Source organism: Ranitomeya imitator, chromosome 4, assembly GCF_032444005.1.
Source record: "Ranitomeya imitator isolate aRanImi1 chromosome 4, aRanImi1.pri, whole genome shotgun sequence".
NCBI lineage: Eukaryota > Metazoa > Chordata > Amphibia > Anura > Dendrobatidae > Ranitomeya > Ranitomeya imitator.
In genome coordinates, this window is record NC_091285.1 from 604,895,498 (window position 1) to 604,911,778 (window position 16,281).

Genomic DNA, 16,281 nt, shown 5'->3' on the forward strand with positions numbered 1-16,281 from the left:
GCAAAATAAATTATAAGGTTGCTGAAATAGTACTGTACTCAAAATCAGTCACTATCAGATGTTAACGGTTCACCTGTAAAAGTCCACTTGCAGAGCAATGAGCATGATTTGCAGATCATTTCTGCATGAGGGTGGTTTCACATTTGCTTTTTTTTTTGCGTTTTTGCAGTAAAAAACACAAAAAAAAGCATGCGTTTCCCCCCCCTATATTTAACATTAAAAACGCATGCGTTTTTTGTATGCGTTTTGACGCGTTTTTTCTGCATGCGTTGTGTTGCAGAAATGCAACATGTAGTATTTTTAGCAGCGTTTTTTTTGCCGCAAACAAACGCATGCGTTTTTTTTGCGGCAAAAAAATGCATTGCTGTCTATGTAAACGCATGCGTTTTTAACCACATGCATTTGCATGCGTTAAAAACGCATGCGTTTTAAAAACAAAAAAACACACTGATAAACCACCCCACACCATAAAATTGATAAAGGGATCCTACCCCTAACCCTACCCCTAACCCTACCCCTAACCCCTTTAAGGGTAGGGTTAGGGTTAGGATCCCTTTAGGGTTAGGGGTAGGGTTAGGATCCCTAACCCTACCCCTAACCCTAACCCTTTCTGTTTATAGTGGGTTTTTTACTTTATTTTGATGATTGGCAGCTGTCACACATTTATCTGCATGCGTTTAAAAAACGCAAACGCATGAAAAAACGCATGTAAACGCGTCAAAACGTTGCGTTTTTTTCACCACATGCAAAAACGCATGCGTAAAAAAAATGCAGCGTTTGCACGCGTTTACATGCGTTTTTTCACCATGCGTTTTTTTAAAAAACGCATGCGTTTTGAAACGCAAGTGTGAAACCAGCCTGAGACAGGCAAATAGCATTTTTGCAGTTTTTACATGCATAATTTGAGAGTCTCCCGAGTCCTGTTTCTACAGTGCAGGCGTGGCATCTCTGTCTTTCGGGTGGTGGGGGAGCTGGCGATTCTTCGCGTTCATGTCCTGTGCGAAATTTTCTCAGCCGCATTTGCATGCTAGAGGGTATTCCAATTGTTTTCACACTTCTGCGAAGCTCTGCGATGACCAGTTCTTGAGCCAATGTTTTTAGATGGAGTCTTCTACGCTGTGATCCCAGCTGGTTTCCTATGTAAATAACTTGAGAATTTATTCCTGCCACATTTAGCATAGGGAAAAAAATTACCATTCGCCAGCGCCTGACATTTCTGCACACGCTGTAAGTAGCACACATCTGATCGGCAGTGTCTACACCACCCTTGGTTTCGTTGTAAAACGTTATCATTTCCGGCTTATTTTGTGCTTCAGACCGAGGATGGATCGCATCATCATCATCATGAAGCGAGGATACAAGAATAACATTTTTGTTCTTGCGTGGGACATAGGACACTAAAACTTTGCCAACACTAAATCCAAACATACTGTGGTATTGTTCTCTCCCTTTCACATTGATAAACTGTGGCGGCAATTGTGTTTTATTTTTTCGCACAGTACCCACATATGATATTTTTTTGGGATTTCAAAAAATCAATCAAACCCACATCAGTAAAGCAGTTATCTGCAGTTATATTTCTCCCTGAACCATACAAAGGCTCAGCCATTCGCTTTACCACCTCACTCGGGGTGTGTTGCTTACACAATATGGACCTTCTGGCTGATCCCCGAATAAACTTCCATATTGTAGGAATCCTGGAGTCAGCAAGGGCAAAAAATTTTAGCCCATATTTGTTTGGTTCAGATGGGATATATTGCCGAAAGCCACATCTACCACGAAATCCCAGGAGCATTTCATCAATAGTGACATTTTGACCTAGCCAATAGCTTTTTTGACAGGTTTGCACAAATTTTTCAAATATTTCACGAATCGCAGCAATCCGGTCATATTTTTTTCGCTCAGTTCTGGTACTTCTGTCGTCAAAACGAAAACATCACATTATAATTTTGAATCTCTTTATATTCATTACCAAGGAAAATTTCTCAATGCCATCCCCATCTCTACCCCAGAGCTCCTCCAAGCTCTGTCGGTTTGCCCTATAGGCGCCTGCAATATATAGCAAACCAATAAACGCCCTCAGTTAAATGACATCAATAGGGTTGACATCTCGCTTTCTAATGAAACTGTCCCTTATGGTGTCCATGTACTGATTTGTATATGTCACAATTGTGACCAGAATTTCACTTAGTCATTCTCGTCTGGACTATTGTAACTCTCTAGTAATCGGCCTCCCTCTTACCAAACGTTCCCCACTCCAATCTGTCCTGAATGCTGCTGCCAGGATCATATTCCTCACCAACCGTTACACCGATGCCTCTACCTTGTGCCAGTCATTACACTGGTTACCCATCCACTCAAGAATCCAGTACTAAACTACTACCCTCATCCACAAAGCACTCCATGGCTCAGCACCACCCTACATCTCCTCTCTGGTCTCAGTCTACCACCCTACCCGTGCCCTCCGCTCCACTAATGACCTCAGGTTAGCATCCTCAATAATCAGAACCTCACACTCCCGTCTCCAAGACTTTACACGTGCTGCGCCGATTCTTTGGAATGCACTACCTAGGTTAATACGATTAATCCCCAATCCCCACAGTTTTAAGCGTACCCTAAAAACTCATTTGTTCAGACTGGCCTACCGCCTCAATGCATTAACCTAACGATCCCTGTGTGGCCTATTTATAAAAAAAAAACAATCAGGTTCCTCGCATCATGTTCTCATTCACTTTATGCAGTTAATAGCCCTCTGTGTCTGTACTGCTACATACTTAGGCAGTTAACTGGTTCATGCAGCTTTACATGAACACCCGAGCCTTACACTATGGCCGGTCCGAACAACGAAAGCAATTGTTACCATCCACCTCTCGTGTCTCCCCTCTTCCTCATAGTCTGTAACCTTGCGAGCAGGGCCCTCACTCCTCCTGGTATCTGTTTTGAACTGTGATTTCTGTTATGCTGTAATGTCTATTGTCTGTACAAGTCCCCTCTATAATTTGTAAAGCGCTGCGGAATATGTTGGCGCTATATAAATAAAATTATTATTATTATCAGTGAATAAACAGTTCCAGCATTCCATTTCATTTTTAGCATTCCTTGCAGTTCCTATGACACCAGGAAGGAGGCTCAAAATGTTATGTGAGCGTGTGCGAGAATGTTTAGGGGGTGGCTTTTTTATCCATTTTGTTGTTTTATCTTTGCCCAAATAATATGTTTCTATGTCTTGAGCATCCTCCTCACTCTCTCCATCTTGATCTGTATCAGACACATCTGGACATTCTTCCACATCATCTTCTGAATCGATGTCACTTTCTTCCCCTAAATCTTCTAGCTGTAAGGGGTCTGTCTCATCGTCAAGCAGTATATTTTGCACTTGCTCAACATGAAGGACATTGGACAAGTCAAAAATTCTCGCCATTTAAGAAGAAAAGCAGAAGCAAGAGAGAGAATATGTGTTAGGCCGGGGTCACACTAGACCGTAATACGGACGAGTGCAATGCGATAAAAAATCGCATAGCACTCGTCCCAATGTTAATCAATGGGGCAGCTCCCATCATCCGATATTTTCTCGGCCGTATTCAGGATCCGAGTGAAATCGCAGCATGCTGCGATTGTCAGCGTTTCTCGGCCGAGAATCGCCAATGAAAGTCTATGGAAGCCCCAAAAATACGGATCACACACGGACCAGCAGTGTGACTTGCGAGAAATACGCAGCGCTGTTAGAGAGAAAAGCCGGTAATTCAGTGCGGTGTACAGTAAAATCACACTGACAGCTTACAATAGAATAGGTAGAATAAATGTGGACACATAGAATAGGTATATATATATATATATGTCAGTGAGACACATATATGTATATATATTAATATTTCTTCCAGCGCTAGATAGCTTTAAAGCCGGTAATTCAATTACCGACTTTTTCTTTCTCCTTCCTAAACCCGACATGATTTGAGACATGGTTTACATACAGTAAACCATCTCATATCACCATTTTTTTTGCATATTCCACACTACTAATGTCAGTAGTGTGTCTATGCAAAATTTGGCCGTTCTAGCTATTAAATTAAGGGGTTAAATGGCGGAAAAAATTGGCGTGGGCTCCTGCACAATTTTCTCCGCCACAGTAGTAAAGCCAGTGACTGAGGGCAGATATTAATAGCCTGGAGAGGGTCCATGCTTATTGGCCCCCCCCTGGCTAAAAACACCTGCCCCCAGCCACCCCAGAAAAGGCACATCTGGAAGATGCGCCTATTCTGGCACTTGGCCACTCTCTTCCCATTCCCGTGTAGCGGTGGGATATGGGGTAATGAAGGGTTAATGCCACCTTGCTATTGTAAGGTGACATTAAGCCAAATTAATAATGGAGAGGCGTCAATTATGACACCTATCCATTATTAATCCAATACTCGTAAAGGGTTAAAAAAATACACAAACACATTATTAAAAAATAATTTATTGAAATAAACACAAAGGTTGTTGTAGTAATTTATTCTACTCTCAATCCACTCACTGAAGACTCTCGATCTGTAAATCAAAAAAACATAATAAACCAACAATATACATACCTTCCGAGGATCTGGCACGTCCAACGATGTAGATCCATCTGAAGGGGTTAAACTATTTTGCAGACACGAGCTTTGCTAATGCAGGATGCTCATTTCTGCAAAACCCCGGCGAATGAAGCTAAATATAGGTCAATGATCTATATTTAGCTTCATTTGCGGTGAGGCGCCCTCTGCTGGCTGTTCCTAGATTGTGGGAACTTTCCTAGAAAGCTCCCAGGCTCGAGATCATAAGAGGCGCCCTCTGCTGGTTGTCCTCATATGAACTCGAGCCAGGGAGCTTTCTAGGAAAGTTCCCACGATCTAGGAACAGCCAGCAGAGGGCGCCTCACCGCAAATGCAGGTAAATATAGGTCATTGACCTATATTTAGCTTCATTCGCCGGGGTTTTGCAGAAATGAGCATCCTGCATTAGCGGAGCTCGTGTCTGCAAAATAGTTTAACCCCTTCAGATGGATCTACATCGTTGGACGTGCCAGATCCTCGGAAGGTAAGGATATTGTTGGTTTATTATGTTTTTTTGATTTACAGATCGAGGGTCTTCAGTGAGTGGATTGAGAGTAGAATAAATTACTACAACAACCTTTGTGTTTATTTCATTAAATTAATTTTTAATAATGTGTTTGTGTATTTTTTTAACCCTTTACTAGTATTGGATTAATAATGGATAGGTGTCATAATTGACGCCTCTCCATTATTAATTTGGCTTAATGTCACCTTACAATAGCAAGGTGGCATTAACCCTTCATTACCCCATATCCCACCGCTACACGGGAATGGGAAGAGAGTGGCCAAGTGCCAGAATAGGCACATCTTCCTGATGTGCTTTTTCTGGGGTGGCTGGGGGCAGATGCTTTTAGCCGGGGGGGGGGCCAATAACCGTGGACCCTCTCCAGGCTATTAATATCTGCCCTCAGTCACTGGCTTTACTACTCTGGCGGAGAAAATTGTGCGGGAGCCCATGCCAATTTTTTCCGCAATTTAACCCCTTAATTTAATAGCTAGAACGGCCAAATTTTGCATAGACACACTACTCACATTAGTAGTGTGGAATATGCAAAAAAAAGGGAATATGACATGGTTTACTGTATGTAAACCAGGTCTCATATCATGTCGGGTTTTAGGAAGGAGAAAGCAGAAGCCGGTAATTGAATTACCGGCTTTCTGCTATATCGCGCAGGATGAAATATTAATATATATACATATATGTGTCTACTGACATATATATATATATATATATATATATAGACAGTATTTTTTTTTTTTTTGTCACATGGATCCCTTGTATAGCTGTATGTTGGTTTTGCAAGCCTGCGATAAAAACACGCAGTACGGATGCCATATGGATGTCATACGGATGTCACACGGATCATTTGATGCGAGAAAATCGCATCCTCGCACTGCACACGGATCAATGTTTTGGTAACATTTGTGCGATTCTCGTCCATCAAAAACGGTCCGTTTTTTTATACGTTGTGTGTGTCCCCGGCCTTAGGCTACTTTCACACTAGCGTCAGGCTCGGCCCGTCGCAGTGAGTCGGGCCGAGGTTACTGACGCTAGCAGTGAATGCGCCGCACAACGGGGGCAGCGGATGCATTTTTCCAGCGCATCTGCTGCCCCATTGTAAGGTGCGGGGAGGTGGGGGCGGAGTTCCGGCCACACATGCGCGGTCGGAAAAAGCGGTCCGTTGGCAGCAAAAAACGTTACATGTAACGTTTTTTGCTCCCGGCGGTCCGCCACAATACGGCGCAACCGTCGCACGACGGTTGCGACGTGTGTCAATGCGTCGCAACGCGTCGCTAATGTTAATCTATGGGGCAAAAAAGCATCCTGCAAACAACTTTGCAGGATGCGTTTTTTCCCTTAAACAACGCATTGCGACGTATTGCAAAAAACGCTAGTGTGAAAGTAGCCTTAGGCCATGTTCACACTTTGCGGCGTCCCTCTGCAGGTTCTCCCGCAGCGGATTTGATAAATCTGCAGGGCCAAACCGCTGCGGTTATCCCTGCAGATTTATCGCGGTTTGTTCCGCGGTTTCCGCTGCGGGTTTCCGCCTATACTATTGATGCTGCATATGCAGCAATATGCAGCAGCAATAGTAATGTTAAAAATAATAAAAATTGGTTATACTCACCCTCTGATGTCCGGATCTCCTCGGCGCTGCACCCGGCGGTCCGGTTCCAAAGATGCTGTGCGAGAAGGACCCTTCGTGACGTCACGGTCATGTGACCGCGACGTCACCGCAGGTCCTGTTCGCACAGCAACTCTGACCGGACGGCCGCGTGCAGCGCTGAGAGGTGAGTATAACATGATTTTTTATTTTTATTCTTTTTTTTACCCCAAATATGGTTCCCAGGGCCTGGAGGAGAGTCTCCTCTCCTGCACCCCGGGTAGGAACTGCACATTTGCCGCTTACCTCCCGCAACGTGGGCACAGCCCCATGCGGGAAGTAAGTGTTTCAATGCATTCCAATGGGTGCAGAATCGCAGCGATTCTGCACAAAGAAGTGACATGCTGCGGTTTTAAACCGCTGCGTTTCTGCGCGGTTTTTCCCGCAGCATGTGCACAGCGGTTTGCGGTTTCCATAGGGTTTACATGTAAATGGAAACGCTATGGAAACTGCTGCGGACCCGCAGCATCAAAATCGCGGCGGTTCCGCGGTAAAAACCGCAAAGTGTGAACCCAGCCATAGAGCGCAATGTGCCTGAGAAGCACACTCTTATTTCTAACAAAACTTTCTATGACAAATCCACAAATTTAGCACTAGCTATTCATAAAGCAAGCTAAAAAAACAATTGGGATGAATAAAAACAGCAAATACTAACCGTCAAAGGTGTGACGCATTCAGGGGCAATGAGCCGGAGAAGCCAAAACACTGATATCTGATCTCCTGCAGCACAAGAGGCTTCTCAGGTTTCACACAGCCTTTAAAGTTAGGCCGGTGTCACACTGGCGTATCGCATCTGATGCGAGATAATCGGATGCAATATGCTAATGACACTCGGCTCCTGCTCGCAGCAGAGCAGGAGCCGAGTGTCATGCGTCAGTGCTCCGATTCTCTCGCACAGGGAGGATCGGAGCACAGCTGCGGAGGAGGCGGAGAAATGAATTTCTCCATCTCCTCCATTGCTGGGGTCCGCTTATAGCGCACATCACTCGGATGTTATCTGAGTGGTGTGCGCTGTCTCACTCGCACCCATAGGCTTATATGGGTGCGAGTGAGCTGAGAGTTTTCCTCGGTCCGAGACAATCGCAGCATGCTGCGATTGTCTCGGACCGAGGAAAACGGCTGACAAAAAGTCGGCTGCTGGGAGCGGCACCATATGTTATCATTGGTCTGAGTGCAATGCGATTTTTTTATCGCATTGCACTTGGCCGTTTAAAGCGCCAGTGTGACGCCGGCCTTAAGAAGGTACTGGGAGGAGGGTGTTTCCCAGACAAACCACTGAAAATAGAGAAATTAAACTAAGTGAGCTGCGCCTGTCAGATCAGTTGCCCCTGACGGAGGGTTAAAGTGAACCTGTCATTAGGATTGTGCACAGTAACCTACAGACAGTGTCAGGTCGGCGCTGTTATACTGGTTACAATTATACCTTGGTTGATGAAATCCGTCTTGTGGTTGTTGTTTAATCTTTATTTTCAGTTTGTAGTTAATGAGATGCTCGTGCCCTAAGGTGGGGTTGGTGTATGTGGTGCTCTGATTATATATTCATAATGCTGACTGGTCAGTGATCCCTCACTGACCCGCCTTCTAGTTTGTATAATGAATACATAACATACTGAAGAAAGAGACAAAAAACCTTCTGCAAGTAGGTGCTGGACGTGGCACCTGCTCTGCAGCATAATCGCATGGTTAGTGTAACAATAATACATTTTCTTGATGTTATCCAGATAGGGAAAGAAAAAAAAAACAATTTGAAAATGGCGCCCGCCTTGCCTACGCAGTAGCAGCTATCGGTGTGGATAGCTGTGATCCGAGAGCTGCTACTGCGCAGGTCTCGCCATCTTGGAGGAGGATTTTTTTTCTTCTCCAGTAAGATGGCGCCGCCGTGTCTATGTAGTGGTGGTGTGAGATCAGTGGCCCAAAGTCATTTAAGCCCCTGAAAAATACCAGTTATTCAAATCTTTAAAAATTGGCTATTTGCCCACTTTGATGCCCAGAGCACTTTTGGGCCAGGCTGGAATTACCTGAATTTGATGTGGGGCATCACTATCTGTGTGTCTTCAGTGTGAGATCAGTGGCCCAAAGTCATTTATCCCTTTCAATAATGTGCTTCAGTGCTCACTTTAATGCTCGTTTATGTGCCAGTTTGATCATTTTTGTAGCTGTTTTTAAGAGTATTCACATCAGAGCATCTTGGTGCATTGTATTTTATTATTGTAATTTATGATTTTTGTTGTTAAACCTGTAAAAAATAGAAAAAAATAAATTCCCGAATAAGGAAATTGACGGGTAAGAAACCAACTTCAGCCTCATGGCCTTTTATCTCATGTAATAATCTAGTTGCCCGCCTTTGAACTGACTTTAATTTCTGAATATCCTTTTAAAATGTGGACCCAAAACTGGATCTCATATTCTAGATGTGGCCTCACGAGTGATTTATAAAGAGTTAACAATACGTTGGGATCGTGGGGTTTTATTTCTCTTTTTATACACCCTAAAATCTTGACAGAAACAGCAGAACAAAGGTAGTCACCACCAACCACCAATAAAGTTAAGAAGTCATTTATTGAAAAATTCATTAAAAAGTATACCATACAGTACATATGAGGGCAAATAAGGAGGACAAAATGGGGAGCATCAAAACAATCCAATATGCATAGCAGCATGCATGAAATAAAGTACACTGAATAAATCGCCATAGGCATAGGAAAAGTAGTAGGATAGAATAAGTAGGTTACACATGATGATGAATATTCCCTATTCGTAACTTTCACTGTATGTTGGTATTGTACAGGTCCTTCTCAAAAAATTAGCATATAGTGTTAAATTTCATTATTTACCATAATGTAATGATTACAATTAAACTTTCATATATTATAGATTCATTATCCACCAACTGAAATTTGTCAGGTCTTTTATTGTTTTAATACTGATGATTTTGGCATACAACTCCTGATAACCCAAAAAACCTGTCTCAATAAATTAGCATATCAAGAAAAGGTTCTCTAAACGACCTATTACCCTAATCTTCTGAATCAACTAATTAACTCTAAACACATGCAAAAGATACCTGAGGCTTTTATAAACTCCCTGCCTGGTTCATTACTCAAAACCCCCATCATGGGTAAGACTAGCGACCAGACAGATGTCAAGAAGGCCATCATTGACACCCTCAAGCAAGAGGGTAAGACCCAGAAAGAAATTTCTCAACAAATAGGCTGTTCCCAGAGTGCTGTATCAAGGCACCTCAATGGTAAGTCTGTTGGAAGGAAACAATGTGGCAGAAAACGCTGTACAACGAGAAGAGGAGACCGGACCCTGAGGAAGATTGTGGAGAAGGACCGATTCCAGACCTTGGGGAACCTGAGGAAGCAGTGGACTGAGTCTGGTGTGGAAACATCCAGAGCCACCGTGCACAGGCGTGTGCAGGAAATGGGCTACAGGTGCCGCATTCCCCAGGTAAAGCCACTTTTGAACCATAAACAGCGGCAGAGGCGCCTGACCTGGGCTACAGAGAAGCAGCACTGGACTGTTGCTAAGTGGTCCCAAGTACTTTTTTCTGATGAAAGCAAATTTTGCATGTCATTCGGAAATCAAGGTGCCAGAGTCTGGAGGAAGACTGGGGAGAAGGAAATGCCAAAATGCCTGAAGTCCAGTGTCAAGTACCCACAGTCAGTGATGGTGTGGGGTGCCATGTCAGCTGCTGGTGTTGGTCCACTGTGTTTCATCAAGGGCAGGGTCAATGCAGCTAGCTATCAGGAGATTTTGGAGCACTTCATGCTTCCATCGGCTGAAATGCTTTATGGAGATGAAGATTTCATTTTTCAGCACGACCTGGCACCTGCTCACAGTGCCAAAACCACTGGTAAATGGTTTACTGACCATGGTATTACTGTGCTCAATTGGCCTGCCAACTCTCCTGACCTGAACCCCATAGAGAATCTGTGGGATATTGTGAAGAGAAAGTTGAGAGACGCAAGACCCAACACTCTGGATGAGCTTAAGGCCGCTATTGAAGCATCCTGGGCCTCCATAACATCTCAGCAGTGTCACAGGCTGATTGCCTCCATGCCACGCCGCATTGAAGCAGTCATTTCTGCCAAAGGATTCCCGACCAAGTATTGAGTGCATAACTGAACATTATTATTTGATGGTTTTTTTGTTTGTTATTAAAAAACACTTTTATTTGATTGGATGGGTGAAATATGCTAATTTATTGAGACAGGTTTTTTGGGTTATCAGGAGTTGTATGCCAAAATCATCAGTATTAAAACAATAAAAGACCTGACAAATTTCAGTTGGTGGATAATGAATCTATAATATATGAAAGTTTAATTGTAATCATTACATTATGGTAAATAATGAAATTTAACACTATATGCTAATTTTTTGAGAAGGACCTGTATATGTCTTCTTTCAGATCCCTTACATTCCATATACGCTCTTTTAAGTGTCTTTCCCTATATTTGCACCTTGCACTTTCTTATTATATCCTTAAATGTTTGGACTCATTTGGTTTCGATGCCCTTTCCTCCCTCTACCCCTCACTCTCTCATTGCTTGTCCCCTAGGCTCCTTTAGTATGATTTTCTATGTCTTGGGCTGGAGTCACACTAGCGAGTTTTACGGACGTAAGAGCGCAGAAAATACGTCCGTAAAACTCGCCAAACAAACGCAACAATTCTTCTCAATGGGTGTGCTCCTATCAGCCGTATATTACGGATCCGTATTATACGGCTTTCTACGGCCATAACAAATCGCAGCATGCTGCGTTTGTCAGCGTATTGCAAGAAAAATACGCCAATGAAAGTCTATGGGGCAGCGTATAATACGGAATGCATACGGACCATGCGTGTGACTTGCGAGAAATACGCTACTCACTGGCAGATGTCCGGAAATGTCCAAAGGCCTCAATCAGGCAGGTCAGACATGCTAATTAGCTGAAAAAGCCAGACAGTGAACCCGGAAGTCTGCTGCACGCCTCCACGGAGTGACATCTTCAAGATGGCACACATCATTAATGTTGATCTCCTCATCATCTTGGTGCAAGAAAGGCCTGTTATCTGGGATCAGAGGGATCCCAACTATGCCAACAGGGCACAAAAAGAGGCAGCATGGAGGAGTGTGTGTGGGTCACTCTTCCCAAATTATGAGCAGCTGCCACGTGTGGAACAGCGGCAAATAAGTAAGTACACTCATGTTTGTAATTTAATGTTCTTGTTTAACAGCAGGACCTTAGTACTTTGAATTGTAAAAAAATAATGTATTAATGAATACACAAATTAATTGAAAGCACACCAGTACGTACATGGTGTAGCATATATGCTAAATGGATTTCAATAATGTTTTTACCAAATGTCCCTTACTAACATTGTTTGCAAGTAATTGTTCTTTCTGGCGTAAAGGGTAGCGGACTCTGTCCTTGTGGCCTTACTTTAGAATTGTCTTATGTTTTAAAATTAACTAATAAATGTCTTCTCCAAATGCATATTCCTATGCCAAAAAAAAATTGTGTAGTCAATTACACCTTGTGAGACCATTCTGCATAATGGCCTAATCAATGTGTGTAATATTTGTTGTTTCAGTGGGTGATGTTACAACCAGATGGAGGAGCATCCGCGACCAATATCGGAGGGAGAGGCAGCAGCGGGAGAGGAGTGGGGCAGGCGCACCTCCCAAGAAAAAAATATATATTTATTTTGGCCGGCTCACTTTTTTGAACCCCAGCATGGACCTCAGGCCGTAAGTACAAACATCACAACCCATTTTTTTAATTCCAAAAACATAAACATTTGTACTCAAAAACATTTTTATTTACAGAACACAGTCCAACCTCACTGACAGGGAGACAGGGTCTGACTCAGAATTGGTCATAGACCCAGTGGGTGAAGGCGAAGAGGTGGCTGGTCCATCTTCTGCTCCCTCCGGCTCCATCCCTCAAGGATCCTCCTCATCTGGCCAGCCAGCTCCAGCAGAGCCAGAACAACATCAAGAGGCCCCACAGTTGTCATCATCATCATCAGCAGCAGCAGCAGCACCACCACCACCTAGCCAGGATGACCCTGGAAACAGCAGCAACCCTACTGTTGCCCTGGAGCGCTCACCACAGGCTGCAGTCTTTTCACAGCGTGCTCGCCGCAGGAGAGAGCTTATCCAAAGCCGGAGAAACGTGGATGCTGGTGTGATGAACTATCTGGCAAGGGTTCGTGAGGATGATGGGGAGGAGGGCTTTACCAGGAGCCTTGCCCGGTATTTAAGGCCAATAGAACGTGAGTTGAGGCTTCGTGTGAGAGGGTGCATTCAGATCCTGATTGATGCATGCACCCCCCCAAATAACCCATACCAACTTATGGAATTTATTGAACAGTGGCAGATGTCACCTCAAAATATCCTGCGGCCTCAGAGATTACAAGGCATGCATGCTCATGAGGGATCTGATGCACCCCCTCCACGTCAGCCAACACCTCAACCACAACCCACACCCAACCCACCATGGCAACCTCAGTACCATATGGCCGGATATCGTCACCCATCTCAATATGGCCACTTGTCCACACCCAGTGCTGGAGGCTGGTCCCAACCTGGGTTTGGACAATATGGCCATTTTGGTTTGGGGTATGATTCCAGGCCATATGTTCAGCAACATCAGGGGTTACCTAGAAATCCTTTCCCAAATATGCCAACTGGCCAGCATCATCCCAGGCATAATGTTCCTACAGCCACTACCACATCCTCACAGGGTGCAGGACAATTGGGCCTACAAAGGCCACCTGATGAGGACCCTGAGCAAGCCACATCTCCACCACCTACCTACCAAGACTTGTGATTTTTTTATTTTAGTTTTATTTGGTTTTTATATTTTGTTTTTCCTTTTTTTTGGTTTTTTACTTTTTTCGTTTCTACAATCTTGAAGTTGTTTGTGCTGACATAGCACTTTGTAATGCTGATGATGTTTTATGTTTATATTGGCCCAAAAAAAAGGGTCATGATAATTTGTTGGTCAAAAAAGGTTATGACTAAATAATAACCAACACTCAAATTTTGAGTGAAGTAAAAAGTATTTTGCAAAAAAGCAACATCTGGTTGTGGACAATACATTATTCCATCACACACACATGATAGGATCATAACCATATGAAAATGTAAGAAATACAAAAGACTGATTTTTTACAATGGTAATCAAAAAATTTTATAGTGTAAATTAAGCATACTAAATTGCATATTCTTGCCAGGGAGTAGCACCTTGAGGACTCAAAAAATAATTGGTGAAAACATCCCAAACTTTGAGGCCAGAAAGGGGCCGACGCGGAGGAGGGACATATGAGGTAGGCAGAATAACATTGTTCATGAGGTTAACATCAATATTAGGTGAGGAACAATCATGTATGCGTGTAAAATTATGTAAAATAACACAGGCTTTGATAACTTCATTGATTGTAGCCTCACCTAGCTGAATGGCAGACTGAAGAACACCCCATTTGGCTACAAGAATCCCAAAGGCGCACTCCACCAGTCTCCGCGTCCTTGAAAGTCTCAGATTAAAGACCCTCCGCCGGTGGTCCAGGTTGCGCCTGGGATAAGGCCTCATGACATGCCTCGTAAGTTGGAAAGCCTCATCTCCCACAAAAACAAAAGGCACTGCTTCCACATTGGATCCTGGGAGTTGTTGTGGTGATGGGAGAGGTTTAGCTGGTTATCACGTAGCCGCCGACCCATTATGGACGCATTGAAGACCCTACAGTCTCCAGTTCGCCCATAGGCCCCAATGTCTACAATTATAAACCTGTAGTTACTGTCAGCAACAGCTAACAGAACTACAGAGAAAAAAACTGTTTATAATTATAGAATTGGGTGCCAGAGTTCGGCGGCTTACGCACCCTGATATGTTTCCCATCCACCGCTCCAATGCAGTTAGGGAAGTCACAAGTTTCCTTGAAACCACTGGCGATTTTTAGCCAATCCTCCTGTTTGGGCTCAGGCATAACCACATCATGAAGTTTCTCCCATATTTGGAAACAGGTTTTACGAACAATGCCTGAAATTGTTGAACGCCCAATAAGGAACTCCAAGTGTAGTCCCGCATAGGACAAGCCTGTGGACAGGAAGCTGAAAGAAAAAAAAAAAAAATTAAACATGAGTCCAAAGAAAACATGAAGAAGCACAAGTGTATAGTATATTTACAAAGACTTTATGCACAATCTAAAATTTCAAAATTCCCATGGTTAGTTTCATACAACATTAACCACAGTATTTTTGAAGTGCTTGGGCCATAATGTCAATCTAAACTTACAGAAACCTACTAGAAGCCAACACATATAAAAAAATATCATCAACATACAGTATGTGAGAATGTTGAATACATACCGTAAGGTTAGGAGCAGACGCTCCTCAGCAGAGATGGCTTTTCTCATCCTTGTGTCCTGATAGGTGAGCCCAGGACGTAAGATCTCCAACAACATGTCAAAAGTCCTGATGGTCATGCGACTATACAGGTAAAACTTGGCAAGATGTGACCTCAAAGCTGAATATAGCCTCTGAAAATGTCCTTTACTCTGGCGTTGGGTCAATAGAGGATGCACCCACAATCTTCGTCCCCTCCTTCGCGGATCAACATTGACCGGATATGGCTGTCCAAAGCGACGTGACAACACCCAGTGAAGTAACACCCGCTGAGTTGTGCTTAAATACACATGGTCAGACATGTTTGTAAGGTGAAAGCAACACAGCCAAAAGAAGCTCCAGAACAAATAGGGCACATGGGAGGTGTAGCATGGCTAAAGGGTTTGTAGTCGATGGGAGGTATGTGCCACATAAGTGCCTGGTTGCTGTAATGTAGCCCGGAGTATTCCTTTCTTGCACATAATCTTGTATATGTGTTTCAGGACCTGTGGTAATGTCAGACCACATGGCTAATCATGTGATGGGTTACTGGGTGGGGTTAGCTCTTTATAAGACTGGCTAATCCTTTACACAGCAGATATGTGTGGAGGTGAAACCCTCCTGAGTGTGTTACGGCTTCAGGACTGAGCCGGATGAACTGGACACTTGCTTTTCTTTGCCTGAACCAAAGGCCCATTTTGCTTTCTGTTATTTGCCACATGGTTTATGAAGCAATAAACCCAGTGAACTTTAAAGGAACACGTCTCCTGAGTGTCAGCCGTCGCAGCTGAGTGAGTGAAATCCTTACAATTGGTGGAGAATGCGGGCAGCGTTCCCAGCGGAGACGTGAGTTTATTTTTGAATGTCCTGGGTCAAGGCTGTTGCAAGCCAGCAAGCATTGCCGGAGAAAATGGAGGACCTGCTGAAACACTTGGTCCAGATGCAGTCACAGCAGGAGAAAAGGCAGAGCCAGCAGGAGCAAAGGCAGCAAGAGACCAACAGGCTGTTGATGCAGCAGATACAACAGAGCCAGCAGGAGCAACGGCAGCAGATGCAGCAAAACCAGCAGGAGCAACGGCAGCAGATGCAGCAGAGCCAGCAGGAGCATCAGCAGCAGATGCAGCTTCTGGCAACCGCCATCCAGGGCAAGGCGAGCGCCCCAACCCCAGGTTT

General features: G+C 43.9%; 1 long non-coding RNA gene across 1 annotated transcript in view; it reads right to left on the minus strand.

Moving 5' to 3' along the window:
* Positions 1–607: 607 nt before the first annotated feature.
* LOC138674287 (uncharacterized) overlaps positions 608–16,281 on the minus strand; it is a 33,923-nt gene continuing 18,249 nt past the window's right edge. Inside the window, exon 3 of the long non-coding RNA XR_011320581.1 lies at positions 608–1,136. This is a non-coding gene — a long non-coding RNA (uncharacterized lncRNA). The remainder of the gene's footprint in view (positions 1,137–16,281) is intronic.